Source organism: Ursus maritimus (genome assembly GCF_017311325.1).
Source record: "Ursus maritimus isolate PB19 chromosome X unlocalized genomic scaffold, ASM1731132v1 scaffold_X1, whole genome shotgun sequence".
Lineage (NCBI taxonomy): Eukaryota > Metazoa > Chordata > Mammalia > Carnivora > Ursidae > Ursus > Ursus maritimus.
The window spans coordinates 118270066-118278380 of NW_024423319.1; the positions used below are offsets into that span (position 1 = coordinate 118270066).

The 8315-nt window shown below is 47.8% G+C and overlaps 1 long non-coding RNA gene across 1 annotated transcript in view; it reads right to left on the reverse strand.

The window, feature by feature from the left end:
* LOC103668089 overlaps nt 1-8309 on the reverse strand; it is a 20008-nt gene extending 11699 nt beyond the window's left edge. Inside the window, exon 1 of the long non-coding RNA XR_005835884.1 lies at nt 8096-8309. This is a non-coding gene — a long non-coding RNA (uncharacterized LOC103668089). The remainder of the gene's footprint in view (nt 1-8095) is intronic.
* Nucleotides 8310-8315: the final 6 nt, after the last annotated feature.

Genomic DNA, 8315 nt, shown 5'->3' on the forward strand with positions numbered 1-8315 from the left:
GGGGGGGGGGGGGGGGGGGGGGGGGGGACGCCGCACACACAAGAAAGGAATCCTGAGTTAGGAAACCGAGCTGTTATCAGGCTGCTCCCATCCTCCGCTCCAGAGAGATGACCCTGTCAGGAATGCAAGCAAAACTCCCCGGGGGGCCACACTGGAAGGTAAGCAAAGGTCTCCGGTGGCAGGATAAGGCTTTCGGATCCTGGAATGTCTCCAGGGAGGGCGATGTTCTTCTCTATCTTTATTATGTCCACTATCTCCCGCTCTCAAGGCTGGCTGCTATCCCATCATCCTTGAACAAGCTTGCAGTGCCCTTTGCTCGGCAGACCTGGACTGTGTGGAAACACCAGAAATCCAGGGAGGATTGTTGTCCGATGTTTGCCTGGCCGCCCCAGGCCTGAGGCAGTGACATGCCCACTGTCGCCCGCCTGGTGTGGCGCCCTACCCCTCATCTGTTGCCCCCAACCTGTCCATGCTTTTGTAAATAGTCCCTTCCTGAGCTCTCCTTAAATTACTGGGTTTGCGCATTGCCATGTGCTTCTTGTAGAGACCCCGTCGGAATCAGAAATACGTGTAAAACATATACAAATCGTTAAGAAAAAGACAAACAACCCAAGTGCATAATAAGCAAAGGCTATGGATAGGAAATTCACAAAAGTCAAAACCTGCTGGCCGATGACCACAAAAAGATGCTTAACATGGAAGATTCTCAAAGCTACATGTCCTACCCCACAGAGGAGCTGAAGAAATGGGACTCTCGCTCAAGACTGGCTGACCTGGAAACTGCAGTCATCTGGGAGTGCGATTCAGCAGGACCTAGTCGAGCTGAAGAGGCTCGCCCCTTTGAATTGGCCCTTCTTGGAATGCCAAACTCCTCAGCTCAGTACGTTCAAGCCTTCTCTGGGCCCCTAGAGAAACTCCCGTGCACCCGCCCCATCCCAAAAGCGGTGATTCACAAGTATTAGAAACAACTAAATACTTATCAATAGGGGAATGTGTTAATGCATTCTATTTATAAATGATAATATCTTAGAGCAGTTAAAATTAACTGGGTCTAGGGGCGCCTGGGTGACTCAGTCATTAAGTAAACGTCTGCCTTCGGCTCAGGGCGTGATCCCGGCCATTCTGGGATCGAGCCCCACATCAGGCTCCTCCGCTGGGAGCCTGCTTCTTCCTCTCCCACTCCACCTGCTTGTGTTCCCTCTCTCGCTGGCTGTCTCTCTCTCTGTCAAATAATAAATAAAATCTTAAAAAAAAATTAACTGGGTCTATATCAACATGAGTAAATCTTAAAATCATAATTTTTGTGTGTGTTTTTTTTAAAGATTTTACCTATTTGACAGAGAGAAAGAGAGAGCACAAGCAGGGGGAGTTGCAGGCAGAGGGAGAGGGGGAAGCAGGCTCCCTGCTTAACAGGGAGCCTGATATGGGGCTCGATCCCAGGACCCCAGGATCATGCCCTAATCCAAAGGCAGACGCCTAACCGACTAAGCCACCCAGACGTCCCTCGAAATCATAATGTTAAGTGAATAAAGGATATGCCCTTGTGATTGCGTTTATGTGTGGAATTTAAAAACTCAGAACAATTCTATGCTGTTTATGAAACATACTTTTGTAATTAAAGTGTAAGATCAAGGATAGGAAAAATAAACACCAATTTCACGTTAGAGGTGACTGTTGGGATGGAAGGATAGAAATTAACGGGACAGAGGGAACTTCAACTCTACCTGTAAACTTTTTTTTATTAAAAATATCTGAAGCAGGGGCGCCTGGGTGGCACAGCGGTTGAGCGTCTGCCTTCGGCTCAGGGCGTGATCCCTGCGTTGCAGGATCGAGCCCCACGTTGGGCTCCTCCACTATGAGCCTGCTTCTTTCTCTCCCACTCCCCCTGCTTGTGTTCCCTCTCTCGCTGGCTGTCTCTATCTCTGTCAAATAAATAAAATCTTAAAAAAAAAAAAAATATCTGAAGCAGGAGCACCCGGCTGGCTCAGTCGGTGGAGCACCTCAGGGTTGTGAGTTCAAGCCCTACGTTGGGTGTAGAGATTACTTAAAAATAAAATGTTTAAAAAATATACCTGGAGAAAAGATGGCAAAAACATGTATCAAATTTCAGCAGTGACTAATTGGGTGACCATGCTTTTTCCACGTATATTTTGTATATAGGAAATCTTTAATAATTTAAAGATGGTTAAAACAGCCTAAACGACCAATTTACATCAGTTAAACAAGGCACAGTGTGTCGACGGGCTGGAACACCGTGCAACCTTTAAAAACCACCAGATCAAGAATTTTAGGGAAACAGGGAAATTCTCAAAAGACGTTTGATATGAAAGGGTAGATTACAAAACAATTGCATGGGTGGGCACATTTTATTTGAAAACCTGCATCTTCCTCTTTCCATCACACGTCTGTAAACATGAAGATAAATGCTAGACTGTCAATTTTGGCTGTGTCTGAGGAGTATGACTATAGACTTGTGTTTTCTCCTATATATCAATTATTACAATGACTACATAGTTGTTTTATCATACAAATAAACAATTTAATGAACAATTTTTTGTGTGCAAGGAACACATCAAAATGAACAACCCAACAATTAACAGCACTGTTCCATTTCAGACCAAATACCTGGAGAGCATTTTTGCTATTTGTTATGCCTATGCTGCCCTCTTGTGGAGAAATGGAAAATGCTTCTGAATGTAGAGTAATTTCTAAAATCCCAAAGTATTCTTTACATAGTAATAAAGACACTATATATAACTTCATTATTAAAAATTGATACATGCTCCTTACAGGAAATTTAGAGCACCCAGAAAAGTACGAAGAAAGGAAAAACATCACAGACTCTCGCTTCACCATTGGCTCAGGATTCTGAATCCGCAGGCGGGGGAGATACAAAGATCAGGGCACTGTAGGTCTGTCAGTATAAAGTCTACTTTCCTGCTCCTTGGGTGCTAAACTTGAACTTGAGGTTGGTATTTGATTCTTGCTTTATCTATCATCAGGCCTCTTCATTTTTACAAATATCTAGCAATATGGTCCCCGTTCAGATACTTTGGTTGCTTCAAGTTCTTGGTTTTGTTTCGTTTTGTTTTTTAGCTATGATAAAAAAAAATGTTGCAATAAATATCGTACATATATAATCTTGGTGACATAAATATTTCTATAATGTAAATTCCAAACAGGGTCTTGCTCGATGGTTACATGCATTTATACATTTCATTGATATTGTCCAATCGTCCTTCAGAAAGTTGCGTCCATTTGGCTTTCAATAAGGCTTGAGTACTCATTTCCCGATCGGCCATCCTCAACACCACCCGGTATCACTCAACTTCTTCAATTAACTTCTGGCAATTCGCAAGGTAAGAAATTCTATTCCAGGGGCACCTGGGTGGCTCAGTCCTTAAGTGTCTGCCTTCGGCTCGGGTCATGATCCCGGGGTCCTCGGATCAAGCCCTGTGTCTGGCTCCTGGCCCAGCGGGAAGTCTGCGTCTCCCTCTCCCACTCCCCCTGCTTGTGTTCCCTCTCTCACTGTGTCTCTCTCTGTCCATAAATAAATAAAATCTTTAAAAAAAAAAGAAATTCTATTCCATTATTGTTTTGGTTCACATGTGTTTCATTACCAGGTATTTTATTATTATAACTGTGGAGGTACAATCGTTTTTTCCTGTTGGATGGTGACTTAGGTTTCTTTGTACGCTTTGGTTCACTTCATCTTTTTTCTATTGGGTTTTTTCATCTGCTTTTCTTCATCTTTCTTTTTACTGACTTTTTATTTTGAGCTCTGCATAAATTAGGTAAATCAGCCATTTGTCATATATGTTGCAAATATATTTTTCTCTAATGTCATTTTATAATTCTTTATTTTCCTTCCTTCCTTCCTTCCTTCTTTCCTTCCTTCTCTGCCTCCCTCCCTCTCTCTTTCCTTTCCCATGCAGGGATTTTACATCATCACATAGAAAAATTTGTAAATTCTTCCTTTTCAGTTTCTGGACAAAGATCATTTAAAATAAGACATTTTAGGGGCGCCTGGCTGGCTTAATGGGTAGAGCACACAACTCTTGATCTCGGGGTTGTAGTTTCAAGCCCCACATTAGGTGTGGGGATTACTTAAAAATAGAATCTTTTTTTAAGAAAAGGCATTTTAAATAACGGACAAAAACTATAGGAACCTACAGGGTCTGGTTGGAGGAATGGCTGCAGTAGCGCCGTGACCGGCAGAGATGAAGACGGGGCGGGGCCGTGGCCTGAGAACTCAAAATACATGAGTCAGCGGTAGGTTTGGTCATCGCCTGAGAAGCCAACGTGGACACACGCCTCAAGCTGTGTTTAAAGGACTCTGGGAACTCAGGAGGTGCTCAAAGTCATGGCCATGGGTAGGGAGCACACCTGGGAGACGCTGCTGCCCCGTGGGCCTTTCTCGCTGGGCCAGAGGGCCAGTGGGTGGGCAGCAATACCCCTCGCGTTATGTTGAAAGTAGTCCGGGGATATTGTAAAAAAAGAAAATCTGGTCAAGGCATGCCGTATGAAAAAAAAAACCACGTATGATTTCACCACAGTTCATATCTTAGCCCATTTTCTCCCCATCTGTTTTCAGCTCATATTTTTAAAATTGGACTCACACTATGTATGCATTCTTGGTTTTGTTATTCTTTGCTCTGTATTTTCCCCAACCTTTTATTATGAGCATTTCCAAATATTCAACAAGATTGAAAAAATTTTACCACTAACGCACGGATACTTCCCGCCTGGAGTCTACCTTTGCCATTTTACTAGCGCTCCTTTTTCACGGATCTAGCCCCGCACCCATCTCTGTCTCCGTCAATCAGTCGTCAATCCGTCTGATTCTTTGATGCATTTCCCAGTAAATTGCCCACATCTGTGAGCGCGTCTCTCTATGTCGCCAAGCATGTCGGTAACCAGTGATCCGTATTTGTTAACGGTGGTTTTCTTTGCAATAAACGTGACAAATAGTGAATTGCACCAATCTTCGTATGTGTGGATTTTACCCATTTTTTTCTCATTCACTATTTATCATAAGTTTTTGCTTAGAATCACATGAAGTCAACCAATGCATCCAGGAAGGCCGAACAACTTTGGGAGATACCATCTCCCCCTCCGGGAGCGTGGCGCGTCTCATGTCTTCTCATTGGCTCTTGGGAACGCTCAGGAACTTTCAGACAGGCTCAGGCACTTTTTACATCAAGCTTATTGCTAGGTATTTGAGAGTTTGTTGTTTTTGTGAAAGGACTTCATTTCAATTCTAATTTCCAAAGGACCACTGTAGGTACATAGAAAGGTGGTTGATTTTTGTGTATTTAGTATCCAGCAGTGTAATGAAAGTTTCTGCTGGTTTGCAATCGCTTTTTCAGGCGTTCTCTTGGGCTTTTTTAGGTATAGAATTAAGGTAGCTGAACAATGATTTATGCACCCATCTAGGATAATTATACCTCATTTCTCTGTCTCTGACTTACATCACCCTGGCTAGACCTTCCAGAACAATCTTACATAACAGTGGTAATGACGAGTTTTCGAGTCTGGTTCCTCACTTTCAGGGAATTCCTCCAGTGCAGCGATTCACCAGCGGGGACCCGGGGTCAGTGGAGGGGTGCTTTGCTGGGGCGAGTTGGAGCATGGGTGGTTTGAAAACGCTCCACAGCGATTCTGAAAAGTGTCACCTCCCCCAGGTTAGGTAAAACCGCATTCATGTTTCACCAAAGATTTAAGTGTTCATTTAAAATAGATACCATTGGGGCGCCTGGGTGGCTCAGTGGGAAGTCTGCGTCTCCCTCTGCCTGCCCATCCCCCTGCTTGTGTTTTCTCTCTCTCTGACAAATAAACAAAATATTTTTTAAAATTTTAAAAAGAGAATAGATGTCATCAAATGAAGTGTCTTTTGTTTCTTAGTTCACAAAGAGTGTTTATCAGCAATTCACGGTGTGATGTGAATCTCTCAGATAAATAGAACCGTTTTATTGAGCTATTATCCACATCCCATATAATTCACACATCCGAAATGTTCCAGTCAGTGATTTGTAGTATATTCACGGGGTTAAGCATCACCATAATGGTTTTAGGACATTTCCATCACCATAATGGTTTTAGGACATTTCCATCACCACAAAAAGAACCCCCGTCCCTGCTAGCAGTCGCTCCCCTTCTGCTCCCAGCCCCTGCTGCCGCCAGCCTCCTCTCCGCCTCCAGGCAGGCTCTGGAGATTTCATGCAGATGCCGTCAGATCCTGGATGGTCTTTTGTATCTGCCTTCTTTCACTTACATCATGTTTTCAAGGTTCGTCCACGCGGTAGTAGGAGAAAAACAGTCACTTCCTGATTTCTCTCCACCAAGTTCGCGGGGCTCAGCGACGGGGCGCCACCAACCCTGCGGCAGCGAGCACCCGGGTGGCCGTGGCCTTCCCCGCTCCCGCTCCCGCGGTCCCATTCAGAGCCGGGGCGCGGTGACTGAGCAGGATGTCCTGCCCACACTTTGGTCTGGAATCTATAAATCCGTCCTCTACGGTGCGTGGTTTGCTCGCGGCCCCCGAACTCCGGCCTGTGCACAGTCAGGAAATAGAAGGCTTGGGGGTATCAGCCAAGATCTTCAGCGTCTAGCTGCGAATAGCCTCAGTCGCCTCCGAATGCCTCTGCTCGCTCAAGGGCCATGCGTGGCTGTCACCTCCAGTCAGCACACTTGCTGGTCCCCTCTTTCCCAACGAGCCCCAAATCCGGGCACTGCAGCGACCTTCACCTCTTTCCCTCCGTTCCTGCGGCCACGCCCTCGACTGGGCTGCCACCTCTCCTGTGCTTGCGGTCCCACCCCGAGGCAGCCTCCGGGCCCCAGCCCTGCCCGCGCTGCCCCGCGTCCTTAGCCAGGTCGCCGCCCTCCACTCCCGCCTCCCGCGGGCAGGCCCTTCCCGGCTGCAGGCCGGCTCTCTCTCCGCTCCTGGAAACCTTCCCCCACCTGCCGTCGCCCCCTCCCCGGCTGAGGGTCACTCCTTTCCCTGTCGGCACTCCCCGGAGCACTTTCCAGCCCGCAGGCCGCTGCGTCCCTCTCCTGTGCCCCTTCCGCAGCCTCTGTCTCCCCCTGGTGGCCCCTATCAGGCTGAACTCGCTTGCTGGTCTATACTGTCTGCCCCAGGCTACAAAGCCGGACCCTGTCTTCTCACCACCGCACTCCCAGCCCCTAACGCCGGCAAGAAATATTTCTTTAGTCTGGGTTGCTCGACCTTACCTTGAGCCAGTGACACTGGGGGCCCGATGATTCTCCAGGGGAGGGGGGCAGCGAAGAGTGCTGTCCTGTGCACTGCAGGACGTTTAATGGCATCCCTGGCTTCTACCAACCAGAGGCCAGCAGCCCCCTGTGGTCAGGACAACCTGAAATGTCCCCAGGCATCGCAATTGTCCCCTGAGGGCCAAATCCACACCAGGTTGAGATTCCCTTTAAGACATCAGGGAGAGAATGAAGGAATCCTGTTGAGAGGGACTCCACTGGTGCCACTGATGAAACCCGGGGGGGGGGGGCATTTCCTTTGCTCCATCTGATGAGTCAGAGAACGCAAAATGAGACCTAAGAGGGCAGGGAAAAAACTCAACCATTCTCTTTATCTTATCCACGTCCTCACATCTCGTTAAAACCAAACCAAGCCCATGCTGGGAACTCCGGCAACTTGTTTTCCTTATCTGCCCTGCGGCCTCTCCCCTCCCCTGATTAGGGCTCCCATAAGCTGTCTATACCAGCGCTGCATGCCACTGAAACCATTTCCCCAAGGCCCCAGATACCCCCATCGTCCCCCTTCTTGCTAACACAGGCTCTCCCCTCCCCCTTATTTGGAGCCCCACGCACAGGCTGATCCCCCCCATGATAGCAGGTACCCCTTACTGAGTGCTCCCCACAGGCCAGGAGGTGTCCGAGAGCACACCCTGCCTCGTGCCGTTCTGCCTCAGCTCCGGGAAGGCAGCTTACTGTCCCCAAGGCAGCCGAGGCTCAGTGAGCCTTCGCAATGTGCCCCAGTCCCATCACTCCTAAGTGGAAGTGGTAGAATTCTAAACCAGCCCTTTCCGACTCCAGGACTGGGCCCTTTCAAGATTCCACGACGTACCGTTCTGAGAGAGCTTCTCACACTGGGGCATGTGGGTGCAGGACAGCCTGGAGGTGTAGGAAGTTTCTGGCATGCTGGCTGGAGGACTGCTTCCGGCGTCCGTGCTGCCCCGTTCACGCCTCCTCCGCCCCATGCAGTTGCATTCCTGGCCACCAGAAGCTTGTAACAAAAGCCCCTTCTCAACTGTGGCCAGAAGGACCTTTCCAGAATGCTAATCCCG